This window comes from Muscardinus avellanarius (genome assembly GCF_963383645.1).
Source record: "Muscardinus avellanarius genome assembly, chromosome: 8".
NCBI classification, from domain to species: domain Eukaryota; kingdom Metazoa; phylum Chordata; class Mammalia; order Rodentia; family Gliridae; genus Muscardinus; species Muscardinus avellanarius.
The window spans coordinates 39,615,870-39,638,208 of NC_137794.1; positions in this window are offsets into that span (position 1 = coordinate 39,615,870).

A 22,339-nucleotide genomic window follows, 5' to 3' on the forward strand; every position below is an offset into this window, starting at 1 on the left:
ATATTTATCTGCATTACTCCGACACTTCTTTTTATTGTTCTCTGCCATCCCTGAATTCACTGAAATACACAGATGGGCCAGTCCAATTCCAATTTTTCTTTCACAGACCTGCTCGTATCTGCCCCCACCCCCACAGATCCTCACACTGCCACTGGAATTCTGCCTAAAATGAAACAGCAACAGAACAGAGGTCAAGAACTTGGAAGGCTCCATATGCAGAAAACCAGGTACAGCTTGATTTCATATCAATATTTCACGTGTTCAGAGAGCGGAGGTTCAGGCTACAAGATAGCAGCCCATCATTTTTATGCCCTTGCATCTGTGGAAAGCTGTTCCTCAGAGCACAGTGTATGAACAACCTAGCAGCTTTCCATTTTAGGCATCATATTTTGGAGGAGGAAAATGAGATCTTTTGATGCATAACCAGACTTTGAGGATAATTCAAATCTATGGGATTTTAGGGCCAGACTCATAAAGAATGCAGATTTCTTCTCCTGAAATATATTACTGGGGAGAGGAACAGAACACAAATCTTTAGCATAATGAAACCTTTGCCTTCAGCAGATATAAAACAAAGGTTATCCCATCTACTCTCTGACAGCGAAGGAACAGATTTGTATACTTAAGAGATGGCAAAATGGGAGTCACAGATATAGAATAAAGTTTTAAAAGAAAGTCAAAGATAAGCGCATAACAGTCAAATATGATAGAGTGTAATGGTGAGCTATTATTTAAAATGATGATAATAAGAATACATATAAACCTTATTAAACCAGGTCCCATTGTAAAATAGTGAATCATAAACTAGATGTGAATCCATATCCTGGAATAGTAAAGGCAATAGAAGAACCAGGAAAAAAATTTCCTGTTTTTTTTTTCTTCCCATCACTCCTGTGACACTTTGAGAAGCATCATGCACATCTTAGATCAAGGTTATCAGGAGCAATTTCAGGCCAGGAACATATTAGGCCAGGTACTTAGCTTCCTATTAAGGCACTGCCAATACTCACGACCTTTAAAACTCTGGTGACACCGCGGCAGCACACAGACCACTTCATCTGAGGATGTTGTGTGTGGTTCTAAGCAGCATTGATGGAATTGCTGCCCCTTTTAGTCAATGTTTGCAGTCCCATTTTCCATGGAAAGGCCTATTTCTGTAAAATAAATATTTTTTTTCAATTTGCAATTCACAGAGGAGCAACTTTTCATAAAAGTATAACTGAAATATAATGACATAAAAATTCCAACAAGAGTATGTTTACAGTGGACCATCTTCCTTCTAAAGTTCATCCCAGATCTCATATGACTTGTGGGCTGCCCTGATGTATTATTCAAATGAATCATAAAATATTCCTTCTTAAAACTTCTTAAATGTAAGGGGGATAGATCGCTGAGATGTTTCCTGAGTTGCTGATTCATTTGCTATTAACTCAACACCTGTTGCATTTAGGCTTTAGCCACTGTAAAATCAAAACATAAAAAACAAAGCAGCTAACAGATACTGGTTTTTCTAGATTGGTTTTTATATCCTGCTACTTTGCTGAATTTATCAGATCCAGAATTTTTTTTTTGGTGGTACTTAGGTTCCTGGAAGCCCTTCTACCTCTGGGCTACACTCCCAGACTTATTTTATATTTTTGAAACAGGGTCTCTTACGCCAGCGCGGCTGGCTTCAAATCTGCGCGATCCTCCTGTCTCCACCTCCCAAGCGTGGGGATTACAAGCGTGCTCCACCATGCCTGGCCAGAAGTTTTTTTTTTTTTAATTGAGTTTTTAAGCTTCTTTAAATGTAAGATCATGTAATCTGTGAATAGAGATGTCGAGGGTGTCACAAAATGTTGAGGGGTGAAGACTATCCATCATTTCATTTCATATTCATGAAATTCCTATGGAACAAATATTAAGATTGTTCTTTCTGAGATGAGGTTTAGAGTGGTTAAGTTATCCATCTAAGCTAGTAAATGGCACAGTCCAGGTTTGCTCTTCTCTGGAGTATATGCTCTTAATCTCCAACAGTAAGTTTCCCATGGTCTCTGCTGCTCATTGTGGTGGAGGGGACAGGTGTACCACAAGCAAGTCATCTTAATGCCACCCCAAGGTCTAACATGATCCTGGAGCACAGTGGAAGGCAGAAAGACTGCACTACATAAATGGGGAGAAGAGGAAAGTAGTGTTATTATATAGGAGTTGTCGGTTGGAGAATGAGGGAAAGATATTGAAAGTGATTGTATTCAAATCCTAAAATGCATGAGATGTTTCCCCGGAGATGGGAGTCTAGCATGAATGGTAGGTGGGAAGTTAGGCAGAGGCTAGCTGGCCAAGAACTCTACATGTATAACATGTTGAAGGGAACTTTAAGCAGAGAAATTAAGTGCTCCTCCCCAAGAATAAAGCTACTTGTAGTGCAGAGCAGGAATGACTGAGGGGTGGAGAGAATGATGACGTTTGCATTTATTTATTTTTGCTCCTGAGGATGTTTCAGAGAAAAAGAGTGAAGGTTTATGTTTTGTGAGAGTAACCACGTATAAGTAAAATAAAATGACATCTTCCATGTGATAAAGACCTACTATAAGTTGGTTGTCATGCTTAAAATTTTGCATATGTTATTTTACTTAATTCTTAGAAATACTTTTGCAACTATACTGCATTTGTACTACACTGTTAAATTTCTACAGGAAAAATATGTGAAATTTGATGAGGAAATGAAAGCTCCAAGAACTTAAAATATTTAACATAATGTAACTCAAGTTGAGAGATGCATTCTAATCACATTCTGAATAAGGTAGGTGGAGGTAGATGATATCTACAACTTTCCAAATAACCTCACTTGTATGTCTGCCTTTTGGAAAGTCTTATTAGTTTTGTAATAACACTTGATAAATGGTGAACAGCATGGATTTTCAGTCTTCTCAATCTTATAAATTAATTTTGTGACTGGGGTCTGCACGTTTAGAGTTCATATTGCACTGAACTCTAAGGAAAATACCAGTGATAAACATGGAAGCTCACTCTTAGGTTAGCAGCGACCTCCACGGCAGATGTAGAGTCTATGTCATGCTATTGTACAAACACATCTTTGGTATTGATTTCTGAACCACATGCCAGCAGCTTGCCCATCTCTGCTGCAAGAGTTTAGCTAACATCCAGCCAAACTCAGATCGGTTTTTTAAAACAAAAGTAGTTTTTTTTTTTTTTGTATTTGTCCTCAGTGTAGCAGCATTTCTCATATACTTGCAGCTGACCTAAGTTTGGGAAATTTGCCAACAAATTATACAGACTTCTTTCTATATTTTGTAACCCATAGGATATTACTGACCAATACAGGAAAACATCTGGTACAATGAAAGTCAAAAGCTACCAAGGACTTAAAAATAGTCACCCTGTCCTTTTTATAGGCACTCTAGGGTTGAAGATTAAATTTTATCAACCAAGTTATCTTTACCTAATTATATTTATGTAGGGACTGATGCTTTAGTTTATCTAATTTTTTTAACAAGGTAAATCAGATAATTTGCCTAACAGTTGTAGAATTTGAATGGGAACAGGGGTTGTGGTGGTTAACACACCCAAAACCACTCTTTTCACTTCTTAGCAGAGGGTTGAAGTTCAGCCAGAGGTCTTGGATAATAGGAGTTTTTAGAGGATATTTAGTGAGGTCCCCATTGGAATGTTATCTATATTGCAAACAACTGTACATCATTTGGTAATCATGGGTGAGTTTCAGCTTGGGAAAGGCCTCATGTTGATTAGCTTTGAGTAAAGTGGAGAGGTCACAATTTTGAGAATGCCAACATACTCCTAAGCCATCAAATCCTACATGTCAGGCAGGATTATCTGGTGGAGGAGTGGAGGTAGGGAAAAGAGAGAGAAGCTCTTGAGCCGTCCCTGGACACTGGGAGGTTTGCACACCCTCTTCTTGGCTAGGGCATTAGAGGAGGGGGCGGAGTCCGTGGTCTCTACGGTCTCTTAAAGCTTTCACGTGCTCTGCTCCCACGCTCTGTGATTTGCTCTCTCAGTGTGAATGTGCGGCTTGCACTGTCCAGCCTGCAGTGGCAAGGAGCACTTTCCAGCAGGGCCACCTGCTGTCGTTGTCATGAAGCCTGAGCTGATTTCTTCATGCTCCTTGAGTTTGGTACAGCTGGCATCACTCCTCCTAGCTACTGGGAGCTCAGCTGGCAGCCCACAGTTTTGCCGACATTTGCAGAAAGACCTTGCTATCCAAGCTGGGCTATAGCTCATCATCATCATCATCATCATCATCATCATCATCATCATATTATTATTATTATTATTATTATTATTATTATTATTATGTGATACTGGGGATTGAACCCAGAGGCATTTTACCTCTGAGCTATACCTGCAGCCTTCTTATTGTTGTTGTTATTGTTGTTTTGAAACAAAGTCTCACTGAGGTGTGAAGGGCCTCACTAAGTTTCTGAGGCTGGCTGTGAACCTCTGGTCCTCCTATCACAGCCTTCCAGGTACTGGGATTAAAAGCATGCACCATCATACTTGGGCATTCTGCCTCTCAGCTATACCCCTAGCCCTACTTAATTTTGTTTTGAAACAGAATTTTGTCAAGTTGCTGAGGTTAAGGCTGGCCTAAAAACTGTGAACCTCCTGTCTTAGCCTTTCAAGTACTGGAATTATAGCCTTGTACTACCATGCTTGGCATTATTTTGGTTCTTAAATCTGCCCTGGACTCCTAATTCAGGGACATTCAAACTGTTTGGAACACAATACACAGTAAAAAAATAGAAAAATATATATAATTCAGAGCAAGATACTCATACAGATAAACAATTCATACAATTTTTTTATGAAATAACACTTAGCATTATTCCATGTGATATACTCTGACATAATTGTTTAAATTTTTATTTCATTTTAAAAGATATATTGGTCCTACCCCACTCAATGTAACCTCCTCTGAGTCATAGACTACAGTTTGAAAAGCATTATTCAAATCATTTTTATGAATCAGATGTCACTATTGGTTTGTTTTCTTGCAGTTCTGGAAATTGAATCCAGGGCTTCAAGCATGGTAGGTAAGTGCTCCACCACTCAGTCACTCTCTAGCCTGAGATTAGATACTTTATCTTTTTTATTCCTTTTCTCTTCTCAAAGTGAATGTACATCCTCTATGGGTAAGAACTCTGCATGGGAAACTGCTGTATCATGGAAGCACTACAGACAGCTTAGCCAGTACCATTTGGAGACTCTTTGGGTGTCATCTAACTCCTGGGATCACACCTGCGACTCACAGAGCACTTTCACCTAGAACCCTCACTTAAATTCTAAGAAATATGTGGTAACAAAATTTGTCATCATCCTCATATCTTCTCCAATTCTTAATCAGTCATGTTTACTGGTCTTAGGTTATAGCTAGTCAACTTTTCCATGGCTAGGTATATATTATCATATAAATGTTCAATTAAAAAAACTTAATTAATATACATGTTTGTTCATTTTGTGGTTCCAGGGATTGAACCCAAGGGCATTATATTTGTAAGCCAAATTACATCATTTCCTTTTTCATGTTTTTAATACCTAAAATATATTTTAGGGAAAAATGTTCATTAATTTTTTTAATTTATATATATGATTTTTATTTTGATTTTTATTGGTGCACTGTATTCATACATCATAGTGGGATACAAACTTTTGTAGACATACATGCACACATCGCCCAGTCAGCCCCCACCCGATCCCCACCCCATTCCCACCCCATCCCTCCTTCCCATGCTTGGCTTAGTGGTTGACATCTAGTATTATAGCAATTTATCCAAAATTAAAAATGATAATCTCATATAACAGTTTCATTTGTCTGATACCAAGCTTTTGATGACTTAAAGATAACATTTCAATATTTCTTTTTACTTTCTTTCTTACCAGAGAATATTTTTTTTCTATTTTTTTTAGGTGAAACTATCATATATTTATATATTTATTTTTCAGAAAAAAATCTATCCTAATATGGAATATGGATTCTAGATACCCAAAACATTTGATCTTGAAAAAGAACAAAGCTAGAAGATATATATTTTCTGATTTCAAACCATATAAAGCTACAATAATTTAAACAGTGTAGTACTGTTCTAAAGGCAGATATATAAACCATTGGAGTTAAATACAAGCCTAGAGCTAAATTCTTCCATATATTATCAAGTTATTTTTGACAAAGTTTCCACAAACATTTGGTGGTGGAAATAATAATCTTTTAACTAAATATTGTTGAAAAATAATAATTACATGGAAAAGAATAAAATTGGACCCTCACCTAATCCCATATACAAGTATTAACTCAAAATAGATAAAAGACCTAAATATAAATCTTAAGACTATAAACTTTTAGAAGAAAATCTGGGTCATAAAACCTCACAACATTGAAATTGGCAGTGATTTCTTGGATATGATTTCAATGGCACAGGCAACAGAAGAGTATACAAACTCCCTAAAAAATAAAAAATATTGTATATCCAAAGACAATATAAACAGAGTTAAAAGTTACTAATAGAATGGGATAAAATATTTCCAAATGCTATATCTGAAGGTATATTAATATTCCAACTAGAAATCCTAAAAATTAACAACAATAAAGGCAAACAATACAATTTAGAGATAGGTAAAAGACTAACCTAAATAATGAATCTCCACAGATAACCAATCTTAGTTGTCTGTTGGATGGAAAATCTTGTTTCTCTGGTTCTGGTGTGTGTTACCTATTTCTTCTTTGTAGTTAATCTCTTTGAGTATTTTCTCTAGCGCTGGTTTTGAAGACATAAATTCCTTCAGTTTCTGTTTGTCGTGGAAGCTTCTTATTTTTCCATCTAATTTGATAGAAAGTTTTGCTGGGTAGAAAATTTTTGGCTGGAAGTTGTTTTCTTTCAGAGTTTGGAATATGTTACTCCAAGCCCTTCTGACTCTCATGACTTGGTTTGGGAAGTCTGGAGTGATTCTAATTGGTTTGCCTCTGAATGTCACTTGGCCCCTTGTTTTTGTTGCCTTTAAGATTCTCTGCTTGTTTTCTACATTGGTCATTTTGACAATTATGTGGCGTGGGGATCCTCTTCTTCGATCCTGTCTAAAGGGAGTTCTATAAGTTTCCTGGATCTGTGTATCAACCTCTTGCTCTATGTTTGGAAAATTTTCTGCTATTACTTCCTTGAGGAGATTGTTGATCCCTTTGGTTTCACCTTCTTTTCTCTCCTCTATTCCAATTATTCTTAGGTTAGCTCTCTTAAAATGGGCCCATATTTCTTCAATGTCAGATTTCTGCTGTCGAATGTTTTTTTCTAGATTAGAAACTATGCGTTAATTTTTGGATTGCTCCTCTTCTAAGAGCGAGATTCTGTTCCCCATGTGGTCTAATCGGTTGTTTGTGCTTTGAATTGAGGCCTTTACTTCATTAATTGCATCCTTTATCTCTTTTTGGCTCTCTCTGAGTTCTTTTCGAAGCACCTCTATTATTTCTACAGTTATTTTCCTGATTTGATCTTCTAGAAATCTCTGAATTTCTGTTTTATCGGGTTCTGATGTTGTGGGGTTGTGGGCATTCATTGCTCCAGTGTTATTCCTCTTTCCCATGATTTTGGAAGTTTGTGCCTTCTCTGGGTTCTTCCCTTGGGTCACTATGACTTCACTTAAGGTGCTCTGGATCTCGAGTCTGTAGTATCTCAGACCCCACTACTCCTTTACTGGGTTGTATCACAGAGTCTCTGACCCAGGGAGTCGATAGAGGCTGCTTTAAACTATGGGGGGTGCCAGGTTGCAAGTTCTCCTATGGTGTGATATCTCTGCCACCGCCACTCCCCCACTGGGTCAAGTCCCAGGAAGTACAGTACTGGGATTTCTCCTCTGTGGCCCGCAATTTGACTCACTGTTCTTGAGTTCGCAGATGTAGCTGTACTGGACTCGTTGAATTCGCTGCTGCTGCCGCCGGTGGCAATATGGCGCTGCTGCTATGCCCTCGGCTGTGAGGCTGGCTTATTTCTTCTTGGTTTTGAATTCCACTCTGAGTCCTTGCAGCGTGTGCTGAGCTCAGCCACTGGGAGCTTTAGATGTCCTCTGCGCCGAGAAATCCCGCCTGGCTGTTCCGCAGCGGCTCACCTCGGCTTGCTGTAGCCGTCCGGTGAATTTGCCGCTGCCGCCGGCAGTATGGCGCTGCTGCCGCGTCTTCGGGCGTGAGGCCGGTGTATCTCCTCTGTGGCTCTGAGCTCTGTTCTCAGTCAGCTTTCTCTCTGGAGCCTGGTGATTTTTTTGTTTCTCTGGTGATGGTGTTTTCTGGCTATGAAAGGCGCTGATTTTGTGGTAATGGAGATTGGTTGTTAGCGGGGCTCTTAAGCCCCACTTTTCTCGGTCGCTATCTTCCCAGAAGTTCTGTTCATTAATTTTTTAATGATGAAAATAGTTATTGGTGTTCATTTTTATATTATTATATACATGTAGAAGTTTCAAAATAACCTGATAATTTCCCATAGACAGGCATGGTAGCACACATCTATAATCCCAGTATTTGGGAGGTTGAGACAGGAGGATCACAGTTTCAATGCTAGCTTTACCAATTTAGTAAGACTTTTGGAAACTCAGCAGGACCTTGTTTCAAAATAATAAATAAATAGGATTAGAGGTATAGCTCAGAGATAAAATGCCCCTGGGTTCAATCCTCAGTATCAAAAACAAAGACCCCCCAAAACAAAACTAACAAACAAAAATCTCATAAATCTTAACTCTGACTTAAGAGTTTTATAGATAGATGATGAGGGCATAGCATGCTTAAATTACTAAAACAGTGTCAAAGTAGGTATAGGAAAAAAAATAGCCAGGATTTCAGATTTCTAATAAAATTCTTTATATGTGTAAACTTATTCTATTTTAAGGCATTTAATAACAACTTGAGAGGGATGTATCCTGCATATTTAAGCTTTGCAGTGTCCTGAGAGAGTGTCTATGTATATGGAGCTGAGGAGGGAAAGTATACAGGATCCCTTCATGGACTGTTTCAGAGCCACAGACTGTTTTTTTTTTAATTAACTCATAATTAATTCCTCATGTGATCATTTTTTTTAGGGCATCCACAAATATCTGTTGACTGTTTATTCTATGGTAGGCACTGTACTTGGCAAAAGAGAAGAGTTTGAGGCATCAAATATGTTTAAAAAATGCTCTTGGTCCTTGAGAAAAATTGCTATCTCCAAGTAACCAACTAATGTAAAAACATTTACCAGTTAGTAGTATAGCCATTACCTGTACTGTTTATGTCGAGAATTTATTTATTTATTGCCGTACTGGGGATGGAACCCAGGGGCATTGCACCTCCGAGCTACATCCCCAGTCCTATTTTTTAGACTTTTTTTTATTTTTTTGAAACAGAGTCTCACTGAGTTGTGAAGGGTCTTGCTAAGTAGCTGAGGTTGTCTACGAATTGTGATCCCCCAGTCTCTGCCTCCCAAATGCTAGGGTTACAAGTGTGCACAAACTTGCCCAACTGTATGTCAGAAATTTAAATTACCAATTTAATAAAGTCAAACTATTGTGGGAAAACTGAAAATTTCTGGCACTGCTTTGGAAAAAAAAGTAAAAAAAGCTTTAAAAGTAAAAAAAAAAAAAATCCACAAACCTTATATGGAAATATTAGTCTGTAGGAATTTAAATTCTCTACTTTAAATGATGGCTACTCAAGACCTTTACTAAATATTAATAGGAACAAGATGGTTGGCTTGGAAGGAGAATGGGCACCAAGATGACTATATAGTGGGAGCCTTCCATAAAAAAGCAGAGAACCTTTGCTTTGGAGTAATTATTAAGCATCCATAAATTTTTATTTTAATAAAATTCAGGTAGAAAATGTAGGCAGTAGCAGTGCCCCAAGTAATTTCACTGTAATTCTGTGTGCTAAGAAGCACTCAGATGTGAATAAATGTTAAGTCTACATTGACAGCCTGCCCAATGAGAATGCACAAATATTAGAAAGAAGGGCATTCTGAGAGAGGAATATTGAAGAAAACTGGACCTCAGTTCAATCCATTAGATTGTGTGTGGGGGATGGTACTGAGGTTGGAACTCAGGAGCATTTTACCTCTGAATCCTATTTTTTCTTTTTTTTGAAATGGGCTCACTAGGTTGCGGAGGGTCTTGCTAAGTTGCCTAGGATGGTCTTGGACCTGCGATCTTCCTGTCTCAGCCTCCCAAGTACTGGGATTATAAGCGTGCTCCACCACACCTGGCTCAATCGATTGATTCTAATGCTATTAACTAGGGAAGCAGATGCTGAGGAACATTATTTTCTGAAGTCGACTGTATAAAAGGTTCAGACATGAAAATAAACACTATTTTGCTAGTTGTTCTTGAGGCATAGAAAACAGAGGACAGACAAGGTCTTCTGGAATTTCATACAAGATCCCCCCTGACCTCTCAGGTGCTATTTCACAATGAGAAGAAGGAGACAAAAATCACTGGAAGGATGCTGACCCAGCTAGCTGACCGTGCTTCATTGGGAATTCTAATACCTGATCCAGGATGGTGTGCTTAAACAAATCTCACACTGGGGAATGGAACTGACTATCTGATACATTTACAACGCAAATTTCACCCTTTTTGTTGTTACTGTTGTTATTGAAAGAAACTCCTAAGATACAGAAGTAGAGATTTGTCTTAGCTTAAATATGCAAGAATATGAGTAGTATAAGAGTTATTAAAGAACAATTACCTTAAAAAATGGATAACTCAAAATCTAAATACAAATGCCTAAACAATATGAAAATATTCAAACTTTTGAGTAATAAAACAATTTCTATTAACAGCAAAAGGCTATTACTCAGCTTAATAGGATGATGATGATGATGACGATGATGATGATTGTTCAGATGGTTAGTTTGAGTGAAGATTCAAGAACATGGGCATGCACATTTACCTTGCTGATTTGGGGATAATTTGATGACATATCTAAATATAAATGCTTATTCCATTTGTTCTAGCAGTTATGCTTCTAAAAATTTGTTGAATCCAAGAATATAATCATAGAAGTGCTCAAAACTTTATCTGTAGAGATGTTCTTTGTACCGTAAAAATACTACCAGAAGGAAACAGAACAATGTCCCTCTTCATAAGAGGCTGATCTGGGATATGTGCTGACCAGCCCACTGCCATTCCTAACCTTCACATACACTCCTTGTATGGCTCCAGCTGTCTCAGTTGACTTCAGCAATGGTGGTTCCTTACCCTGAACTTTCAGATTTCCCACTCTTGCTAGTCTGTGGATGCCTCCATGACCTTTGCTTATTTCCTAACACTGCTTTATACAGAGATAAAATGTGTTATCATTAAAGTATTTTCATTTGAACCTAATAGATAATTCTGTTCTCTATGACCAAAACACTGCTCTTTTTTGTTAGGTATGATAAGGATAATGGCAATAGTGATAATTACTGTTATCACCAACTATTCTAAAACCTCTTTCAGGTCTAGATCTCTGTATTTCTAATTCTCAGTATACTATCCATTTTCCTGCTTCTATATTTTTCCAAACAGGGATGTTTGGCAGTGTTAGGAAATAAGCAAAGGTCATGGAGCCATGGAAGAGACTAACTTCAGGACTTGATTTGGGGATGTACCAGCTGTGGAGAGCATGGAAAAGCTGAAGTAACAAGCAGGAAGAGAAGAAACCCTCCAGCCCTTTCCTGCCTGCACCTCTGCAGTCTCTGGCCAGGTCTTCCTATTGGGTGAAGCCAAGTGGAGGTCAACCAGGACAGGGACCAATGTCCAGGGCCCAGGGCAGAGCAGTGTAGAGAATGATCTGGAGCCAGGCCTACATGGTAATCCCAGCCACTGGGAGCTTTACATGTATTATGTTATCTAGTCATCAAAAGGATTCTACAACATAAAGACTAGTATTAAGCTTGTTTTACAGGCTTAAAAACAAGCTTACAGAAGTTAAGTAATATTCTCAGTGACTCCCAGCACCTGCCAATAGTGAATCCAGGAGGAGGAGGATTTGACTTCAGTAGATGGTTAGAAAAGCTGAGGAAATAAAATTTTAGACACTACAGTATACAGCAAGATATAATTTCCAGGGCCAAATTTAGATTGTCACCTGTTTTCACCTGTTTTTGTAAATATAGTTTTTTTGAAACATAATCATGCCTATCCAGTTACATTTTTTCTCCAGCAGCTTTCACACTCAGGCAGAACTGAGTGGTAGCAATAGTGACCAAATGTTTAAAATATTTACAGAGAATTTCTCATGACCCTTTCATTAGATAAATGAAGATATTTAATTTGGAGCCTCCTTGGCTTCTCAGCTTCATCCCCCTCCAATTCAGACTTAGCACACACCTGCCTGACACAGTCTAGGTGAAGGAGGGCACATGGCTCCAAACCTCAAACCCCAGATGAAAGCAGTTGTTACTCATCAGTAATAAGGAATAGACTGATATGGGCAATAACATGGACCACATCTTAAAGTCATTGTGTCAAGTAAGAGAAGCCAGACACAGAAAAGAAGATGCTATATGCTTCCAGTTGCATAAAATTCTAGAACAGGCAAAATTCATCTATGGTGATAGATATTATAACATTAGTTGTTCCATACCATAATTAGGATCTAGAGTAGGGATTAACTAAGAAAGGACAAGAGGATATTTTCCTGGATATTTAATTAAGAAAGATTTAATTAAGATTAACTAAGAAAGGACAAGAGGATATTTTCTTGTTGCTGCTGTGTAAAAAAATATGATGGAAATGTTTGTTTTTTAATCATGATAAAGTGATGTGTTACATGAATGGAAATATTTTTCAAATCCTAAGTATACACTTAAAATTTGTGCATTTCACTGTGTGAAATTATACTGTAATATAAAATTTAAAAGAAACAGTTCTGAATGTATATAGATATACAAGAGTAGCTGGGGCATTTCATGCAAGAACTTTAAAGTTCTGGAGAGAGGTTGGGTTTTTGTTTGTTTGTTTGTTTATTTGTTGTTTTTGCAGTGCTAGAAAATGAACCCAGAGCTCCACAACGCCAAGCCCTCTATCATTGAACTACATCTCCAGCCACCCCAAAAAATGTGTAAGGACTGGAATAGCATGATTTGATTTATATAATTTAAGAATGCTATTGCTGCTGTGTAAAAATTGTGCGGGGGAAAGTGTGAAAGCCCCAAGACAAGTTAGAGTTTATTGCAGTAGTTAAGAAATGATGGTTACTCTCAGGACAAGCGCGGGGATTACAAGCGTGCACCACCACGCCCGGCCTTATTCCTTATTTTGAAACAGGGTCTCACTGAGTTGCAAAGGGCCTCACTAAGTAGCTGAGGCCTCTCTGTGAACTGTGATCCTCCTGTCTCAGCCTCCCAAATGCTGGGATTACAAGCATGTGCCACCATGCTCAACTGTAGTCATGCATCTTAATGGAGTGTAAGATGTACTCCATTACATGCACACATCACTCCTTTAGCCCTTACCCAATTCCTGCCCCATTCCCTTCCCCTTCCTTTTCTCATGTTTAGCTTAGTGATTGACTTTGATATGTTTGTGAATGTACATCATGTACATTAGGGAATTTCCCTCTTCCCCCTCCCATCCTCCAAGAGGAAATGTATTTTTAATGATATCTATTTAAATAATGTTTTCACTCAAATAACACTGTTGAATATATCTGCAAACTGATTGTCAGGTCTCAATAAAAATATTGTATCTTATCATTTATAAAATAAAACTTAAGTCATCATTTTTTGCCTGTACACACACACACACACACACACACACACACACACACACACACACATATGGTGTGTTTTCTAGGGGAAAATGCCCTTTACTCTGAGATACATCCTACTTTTTTTTGCATTAAAATAATACCTCTTTGCTGAGCTCACCTCTCTCTACAAATGACACATACCTGTAATCCTAGTACTTAGGGAGGCTGAGACAGGAGGATTGCAGGTTGAAGGCCTGCCTCAGCAATTTAGCTCAGAGGTAGAATGTTCCAGATAAAATGTTTACTCTCCAGTATCATACACACAAAAAATATCTTTTATGAAATTATAACAGTGAAGTTGATAATACTAGAACACAGCAACTGAATGACTGAAATGTTCATAGCACTGTGCTAACTGCTTCATCTATTTTAGCAAGTAATTCATTTGTAATTTTCACAGAAACCTAGAAGGAAAATACAACTACCGTCCTGATTTTAAAGAGACTAAAGCTCAGGTTAAGCATCTTTCTCCAAGTTCCACAGATATTAAGTGGTAGAGTTGGGATATGAGCATAAGTATTTGACTCCAAAGGCAAAACGTGTTTGTTTTCTGATAGCAGTTATCGATTGTTTTTTTGTGGTTGTTGTTAATTATTTTAGTTGGGGAAATTTCACTTTTCTAGAAATCCCAAATTCTGAGAATCCCCAGATTCTCCTCTCTGATAACTATATCTGCAAAGGCGTTGCACATAGGCCAGATGGAGGGGGCAGAGAGGGTAGGTGTGGAAAGCCCCACAGTCAGCATTTCCTGGGCAGTCAGCACAGTGGTGGACTGAGAGGTGGGTAAGAGACAGAAACAACCACAATCCAACTGTAGGGACAAAAGGTCCGAGGAGAGGTTTTGTGACTCTACAGGTAGCGTGTTATCCTCTCACTGATGTTGCCATCCCTCATAGAAACACCACCCTCAGCATAAGTGAGGAAACCTCCCCAAGACAGCACATGCTGAGAAATATGGTCTCAGGCCAGAAAGCTATTTCCAAAAACCACACCCAGCTGAGAGCCCTCGTCCCAGCTGAAAAGTCTGGTTATTGTTTGGATCAGCTCGTTAGTCTCTGTGGCTCTTCTCTGTTCTGTCTGATGGTAGCAATAAAACCCAGCTCTGGGAAGCTGGATGTCTCATGCTCCTATATCCCTCGCCTACTTTTGGGCACGTAGCCCTTTAGAGCATGTTGGTGTGGCTATGAGAGGGTAGGCATCCTAGGTGAAGATTTTACCTGAGTTGGGGCTTGAAGGAAAGTGGAAGCCACTCTCCATCCTGCCAGTACTGAGATGTATGTCCACACTAAACCACAAATAAATGAACTAAAGTTCAGGGCCAATATTGCTTCCTTAGAAGTACAGAAACTCAAACCAAACAGTACATACACAGGGTTAGAAAATACTGTTCACTGGTCCCATGTGCTTTAAAAAAAAAGGGCCAATAGTTACCTGAGAAAATGCCTATATTGCATATAATTGAAGTCAGTTCTTTGGTTTTGGGTTCTGTGCTGCCACCTAGAAATGTATGTCTTTTTCCTCAAATGTTGTCATGCTTTTTTATTGCAACACCAATAATGCACTGCTCAAAGCTATGAGTGTTTGCTTTCCTTCCACGGCAATAATGCAGTACTCCAAGTTGTTCTTTAATGTGTCATTATTAATAATAATAGTGACCATTGACCAACCTCATACCTATGTGCCAGTCATCATTCCAAGAAATTTACAAATCTTATCATATTCAATTATTATAACAACTCCAGAGGCAGGAAATATATGCCCATTTTATAGACAAAGGAAAGGAGCTGAGCAGTTATAACTTGCCCAAGACCAGGGGTCAGGAGCAGAGTCTGAATTTCAACAAAACAGGTCTTTCTGACTGCAAGGTTCACTTTCTCTCCCAAACATCAGGACACTTTCTTTTCAACCAATTACCCTTCAGGCACGCACAGGTATTGTATTTCTTGCTACATAGCAGCTACGACGGTATCATGCCACTTTCCTGCCTTGCAAGTCCTATTCTGCATGGACTGAGCCACAGGTCCAAATCTGGACTCTTGCTGCACAGCAGATATTGTAAAGACTCAAGGCCTCAGAGATTTGATTCTTCCAGATAAGTAAGCACTGGCCAAACTGAATAATAAAATTGCTTCAACCAATAAGCTTTCTCATTTGCCATACACAGAATAGAATTGAAAGAATTCTAGTTGGAGAAACTTTGTCCTATGAAAAACGTCTCAACATTAATGCTTTTGTTTCCTACCAGTTTTCCATTGGACAGTCTGCTTTTCCAGTAGCAGAGCTGGACTTAAAGATCTGTAAAACCAAAGGAAGTTTTGGATAATCAGAAGGCTGCACGGGGATTGACATTGTGGCATAAAATGGTTTTCTGAAATGGTCCATGTCTTTGTACTTTGAGCAGAAAATACAGATAGACACTGAAGGAAAAACTAGATGAACATATAAGGTGACCTAACTGAGGGTGATGGGAGGGGGAAAGAGGGAAATTCCCTAATGTACATGAAGTACATTCACAAATATATTAATCACTAAGCCAAACATGAGAAGGGTGGAGGGGGGAGGGAATGAGTTAGGAATTGGGGAAGGGCTAATTGGGTGATCTGTGCAGGTTTGCCTCTACCATCTTGTACTCAATTAAGATGAATGACCACAATGCACCAATAAAAAATTAAAAAAAGAAAATACAGAGATTAGTCTTAATTCATTGATTAAAGTATGCCTATAGGGGAGATTTTACTAAAAGACTAGAAATATAACCTAAAAGCAGATTTTATAAGCATTTTAAAAATTGATTTCAGCAACTATTTATTGGGCATATACTATGTGTCAGATTTGTTCTAGGTGCTGGAGGTAAAGCACTGAACAGAGTGGATGAAAGTGCCAGGTATGGGGCACACAGCTGTAATCTCAGTACTTGGGAAGCTGAGACAGGAAGATGGAAGGTTAAGGCCAGCCTCAGTAACTTAGGGAGCCCCTCTGCCTCCTTCTTCTGATAATGACTCCTCAGTTCCCCAGTTCCTGCTTGGTCAGAGTCCTGGTCTTGGTCCTTTTCTTACAGGCGTCACTTCTTTGACACATCCTGCAAGTTTCTTTTCTGGTTCCCTGTGCCGTATCCCAGGCCTTCTCAAGACTGAGGTTGTGCCCCTACCTTCTGCAACACTGATTTCCTGCTTTAAGTCCAATTTGGTAAATCCTGCCTGGACTGTTGAAAAATGACAACTGCCTGTTTTCCCTAATACCTGAGACTAGCCGGGCATGGTGGCACACGCTTGTAATCCCCGCACTTGGGAGGCGAAGACAGGAGGATTTTAAAAAAGTTTAAAATAGGTCTGGGAGTGTAGCCCAGAGGTAGAAGGGTTTCCAGGAACCCCAGTACCACCAAAAAAGAAAAAAAATACCTGAGACTACCTCCCCCAATCATCCTGGGATTTTTATGTTGAGAACTATGGAACCAATTAGGTTTGATGGCACATGGCTGTAATTCCAGTACTTGAAAGGCTGAGATAGGAGGATCAGGTTAGAGGCCAGCCTCAGGAACTAAAAGAGACCCTTAGTAACTTAGCGAGACCCTGTTTCAAAATAAAAATAAAAAGGGCTAGGTGTGAAGCTCAGAGGTGAAAACCTCAGTACCCCCCAAATACGGAATAAACTTAGGTGTCCATCAACAGATGACTGGAAAATGAGAATGTGGTACATACTCACAATGGAATTTTACTCAGCCACAAAGAACAAAATTATGTCATTTGCAGGAAAATGGATGGAACTAAAGAATTATGCTAAGGGAGAACAGCCAGTCATATAAAGTCAAGGATCATGTGTTTTCTCTTATATGTGGAATCTAGAAAGAAAATAGGAAACAAAAGCGACTTGAGATAAGTTAGGAGAGAGACCTGTACAATGTTGGAAGGGGTAGGGGAGGGAGGTAGGAAGGTGGAAAAGGAGAACAGATGAAGGAAACAGTTCAAATAATGTGAGTCCTCATATGAAGGTGTCACTACTGATCTCACTGTGAGCTGCAGAGGGCGGACAGTGGAGTGAGTCTGAAGGAAAGCACACTGAGCAGATGTGTGTCGATATCACTTTGAACCTCCCTACAATGTGTAATTACAATGCACCAGTAAAGGTGTTAAAAATATAAACTTTCATTACTGATAATCAGCAAGATATCATACAGCCAGCTTTACCTAATGATGCTCAGGGCTCTGACCTGAGGTCCAATGAGATACTTTTGAAGAGTTGCTAAATGAAAAAGAGTCTTCTCTCACTTTTCCCTGTGTGTCTTCTAAAATCATCCTTTATGTAAAGTCAACATTTTAGCCTGAGGTTCTATTGTATATCTGGGCCTCCTTATTTAACTGGTCATTTATTAGTGCCACAAAAAAAGTGTTGGGCCCAATATTGTTGGTAGTGGTGTGAAGTAATCTGAATATATCTATTTCTGTCTCAATCAGGGATAAAATTGTTGTGAAGCCATCTGGTTCTACCCCCCCCATTGCGCATGTGTGTGTGCGCGTGCGTGCGCGCGCGCGCGCACACACACACACACACACACACACACACACACACACTCCTCTGTGATTTTAGTGTCTCTGGAATTTTGTGGTGTTTCTTCAGCATTCTCTTCGTTGAGGGAAAAACGCATGACTAGTCATGAAGCACTTCTGCTCCGGAAATCTCAGTGATTCTGTCAGGCCAGCTTGCTCCCTCTCTTTTTCCATCTGTCTTCTCAAATTCTTCACACCTTTAACATTTCTTGGAAGAGTTTTAGTATTCACAGAGTCTGTAGACCTAATTGCTTTGTGCCCACACACCCGGCCTAGACTCTTAGCACAGAGGCGGCTCCAGCTCATAAAAAGCCTCCCACAGCTGGTGGTTCCTTATCTTCTGTCATCAAGAAAATTTCTCTGACCCATCCCTTTCTATTCCCTAGCCCTTAGTCTGTTACTCCCTAATCACCAATCAAACGATTATTTAATATTTCCCATAAACACACAAGGCTCAATAGGATACACTGGGCCAAAAACGCCCTGGGGTCTTTGTCCTGAAGACTCACATTCTAATGTCACTCTGGTTGTTATCAACACATTAGGACCATGACCTCATGTTGGCTCCATCGAAGAGCACAGTCCCAGAGAGCAGCATTGCTTCCAGATTTTTAGAAAGGGTCATATCAGTCATTTAGCTCATGCAAGTCAGGATTCGGGTTTTCCCTGAGCCTTCTGCACTAAACAGACCTGCCCCAGACACACACCACAGCTCTCCTGCCAGCCAGGGACAGCCTCTGGGCTGTGTGAGTCATCCCTCCCAGTTAAGGAGGCTTAGATTCAGTTTTAATAAGAGGCCATGTACATTGTTACAGCTAGTTCACTTAACCTTCAGTCTGGGAGTCCATAGCCCCAGAGTTGTCTAGGTCCTGCCAGAAAGACTCCCTACCTAAGCACATGGTGGGCAGCTGGATGCATAGCTAGGCATCAAGTAGTACTGGATTCAAAAGGCACATTTATAATTGGTTCTTCATGGACTTGAAGGAAAGGGTAAGAGGGCATAGGCTCTAGTCAATGAAGCTAACATTTGAATTGCAGCTTACTACGGGCACGATGCTTATTTCCTCTTAAGTTTTAGTTTTCATTTCTGTGAGTCAGGGTATTAATATACCCTATATGGCTCATAATAGAATAAAATATACAAATACACTTTGCAGAGTACCAGGTACATAGAGAGAACCCCCTCTAATATACATCCCCCCTGGGGTTGCTGGTACTGGGTTTTGAACCCAGGGACATTCCACCTCTGAGCTACACTCTCAGCTCTATTTTGTTTTTTTATTTTAAAACAGGATCTCACTATATGCTGAGGGCCACACTAAATTTCTGAGGTTGACCTCAGACCTGCAATACTCCTGCCTCAGCCTCCCAAGTACTGGGACTAGAAGTGTGTGCCACCACCCTTGGATGTGTTTCTCCTTTTGAAGTGAGTGAGAGTACAACTACAACAGGAGAGCATCTGCTAGGCTGCTCAGGAAAGCTCTGCACAGATGAGAGTTTGCACCTCACTTGTCTTGGTAGCACGGCCCTGGGAATGATGTAGCTTCAGAAAATGTCCTGATGGTCTCCTGTTTTGCCCTGTCTTGGCTATAGATAGTTCAGTACAGCAGTAACACTTTAGTTTCATGTGCGCTCATGAAATATGGAATATTCAGGAATCAGAAAATTCTTAGATCCATGTGGGACCCATACTGAGGCACCAAAGATATTTTTTAAGTACAACATAAAAAGCTAAAAGCCACCAATACAATAAAACCTCATGTTAGTCTTCTTGTTGATGTGAGAAGAATCTTACAGGTGATGTCCTGTAGGAGAGCAGGAGACCACTGCAGAGCTGGAAACTTAGGTTCTCTGGGCCACATCTTCCTTCTCAGTTTCTTTCCATATACCTTTATGCATTGGAGGCTGAGTCTCTGGGTACCAGGAAAGAATGCATGCATTTGGGGGTGGGAGGCTGGAGGTATATTTCACTTAAGAAAAAGTAATGATTAAGAGTGGATTAATGACCTGGGTATGGTGGTTCACACCTATAATTCTAGTACTTGAGAGCTGGAGACAGAAGAATTGCAGGTTTCAGGTCAATGTGCCTAATTAGTGAGACCCTGTTTCAAAATAAGAAATAAAATAGTGTTGGGGATGTAGCTCAGAGGTAGAATGCCCCTGGGTTTAATACCACACACACAAAAGAGTAGGTTAATTATTTGATTAGTAACCTATTCAATATTTCAACATTCCTTGTTTTTACATTACTATGCTTTGTTTGTTATGTTGGAATTCTATCCCTAAAGAATTTGATCAGCATTGCATATATTATTCTACTCCATGAAATGAAGGAAGGAGAAAAGAGTTAAAAAAAAAAAAAAGGTGTGGGATTTCTAGCTAATCAAATGTTTGAGTTACAGTAGTTTTGGAAATTGTGTAGTAGTGGTAATTGTTGTTGTTACTGCTTCTTTATAAGAAAAACAAGAAGTAAACAAATAATCTTTATGAGAAAAATAAGCATTGGGACTATATCTTCTCTTGCTACAGCAGATCTTGAGAAAGCTCGATCACGGGATCTGCAATGGCGTAGATCCCCCATGAAGTATGTCTAGCATTCTTTTCTTCACAAAATTATTTTAGAATTATTTGGATTAATATGTATAATTGGAATTTTTTGTATAAACATTATAACTAAAACTGATGGGCAGCGGCTTGTGAGAGACTCAGGCAGCAAAGATTTTTTCCCAAGGATAAAGTTATTGGGCTAAACATTAAGTTCAAACTGACCTTAGTTTAAGCCACTGTATAAGATTAGGTCTGAGTCAGTCTTGTGAAGTGAGACAAAGCATACTATGATTATTTAAATGTCTGACACACTTGCCCTAAACTCTCTATAAAAAAATTTTTCCCATCCTTGGAAATCCTGCTTGTATGGCTATGCCCTTGCTTTTCTGCCAAAAAATAAAGTATAAAAGTTGTAACAAACCCTGAATAAAATGGAGAAGGTTGAATCTTATTTTGTGTGGCAATTCTTCTCTCATTTCGACCTCGGTTTCCCCTCACCAACACACGAACCTCGACTCTGCTAGGGCTGGACCCCGGCATTCTCTCACTTTGATATTCAAGTATTTTTTTAAGCAGGTTATTTAAGAAGTTGGTATCAGCTATGTGGGTTTTTGTTTATTTGTTTGTTTGCTGTACTGGGGATGGAAACCAGGGGCATTCTACCTCTGAGATACAGCCTCACCCCTATTTTTTAGTCTTTTTATTTTTGAAACAGGGTCTCACTGAGTTGCAAAGGACCTTGCTAATAGCTGAGGCTATCCTTGAACCACAATCCTCTGGTCTCCACATCATGAATGCTGGGATTATAAGCGTGTGCCACTATGCCTGGCAGCTATGTGATTTTTAATTGTATTTTATTTTTTAAAGTGAATGGTTATAAATTCCCCTTTTAAAATCGTGTTGCCTCTGTAATCTTAGCACAGAAAAAAGAAAAATAATATCTGCTGTCTGACATTGTGTCATTATTATGAATATTCATTCATTAGCAATCAAACTCTATCTGTATTTGAAGTTTAAATATTCTCTTGTCAATTTAAACAGAAAAATCAGTCTGGAGAAGGGCTAAATAAGTGATATGTGCATGTATGCTTCTACCATCTTGTATCCCATTGAGATGTATGACTACAATGCACCAATAAAAAAATTTTTATATATAAAAATAAGAGACCCAGAATAGTCAAAGCAATTCTCAACAATAAGAATCATGCCAAAGGCATCACAATTCCTAACTTCAAATTATACTATAATGTTACAGTAACAAAAACAGCAGGGTATTAGCACTAAAACAAATACACAGATGATGGAACAGAATAGAAGGAACAGAAAAAAATCACACACTTATAGCCAATTGATTTTCAATTAAGGTGCCCAAAACATAAGTTGGAGAAAAGACAACCTTTTCAACAAATGGTGTTGGGAAAACTGGTTGTCCATTTGTAGAAAAATGGAATTAAATCCCAACCTCTCACTCTGCAGAAGAGTCAAGTCA